Source organism: Bos grunniens, chromosome 29 (assembly GCF_055505025.1).
Source record: "Bos grunniens cultivar Pamir isolate PY7600 chromosome 29, Bosgru_T2T1.0, whole genome shotgun sequence".
Taxonomy (NCBI): domain Eukaryota; kingdom Metazoa; phylum Chordata; class Mammalia; order Artiodactyla; family Bovidae; genus Bos; species Bos grunniens.
The window spans coordinates 18,043,973-18,044,750 of record NC_141193.1 but is presented as its reverse complement, the minus strand read 5'-3'; the positions used below and the strand labels follow the sequence as shown (position 1 = coordinate 18,044,750).

The 778-nt window shown below is 45.5% G+C and overlaps 1 pseudogene across 1 annotated transcript; it reads left to right on the top strand.

The window, feature by feature from the left end:
- Positions 1-487: 487 nt before the first annotated feature.
- Positions 488-778, top strand: LOC147342201 (translation machinery-associated protein 7 pseudogene; annotated as a pseudogene). Its single transcript, XR_015158181.1, has one exon. The product of XR_015158181.1 is annotated as a translation machinery-associated protein 7 pseudogene (transcript).

Below are 778 nucleotides of genomic sequence, written 5' to 3'. Positions count from 1 at the left end.
GTAAGTTTTCAGTAATTAACTGATTTTCTTATTGCAGACGATTATAACCCCAGTTTCAGAGTTCATGAGTTTATTAAAGAATTGGAATTTTAAACTGTCAGAACATAGGAGTCTTAGCATCCTAGGCCAATTTCCTTATAGACCTACATACACAGCATAAGTTATAGTATCTCTCATTAAAATCTTCCAGGAGGGCTTCCTTGGTGGTCCAGTGGTTAAGAATCCATGTTGCAAGGCAGGGGACACAATTTCGGTCCCTGGTTCTGGGAATATCCCACATGCCCTGGGCGGCTAAGATCGTGTGCTGTGAATACCGAAGCCCACATGCAGTGGCTACTGAAGACTGTGTGCCTACAGCCTGTGCTCCACGACAAGAGAAGCCACCAAAACATAACTAGAGAGAAGGCTGCACTAGAGAAGAGCCCATGCAGCAACGAAGATCCAGTCCAGCCAAAAATAAATAAATAATATAAATTGTATATAAAAATATCACCGGGGGAAGGGGAAGCAGGTGCCAGGCTGTGAAGGTGGCAAGAAGAAGCCCCTGAAGCAGCCCAAGAAGCAAGACAAGGAGATGGATGAGGGAGATAAGGCATTCAAGCAGAAACAGAAGGAGGAGCTGAAGAAACTTGAGGAGCTAAAAGTGAAGGCCAGGGGGAAAGGCCCCCTGGCCACAGGTGGAATTAAGAAATCTGGCAAAAAAATAAGCTGTTCCGTGGACCTAAGACAGTGATGATCCTTAGTTCCATTCCTCTGCAAACACCGGCATTCCCTGCCA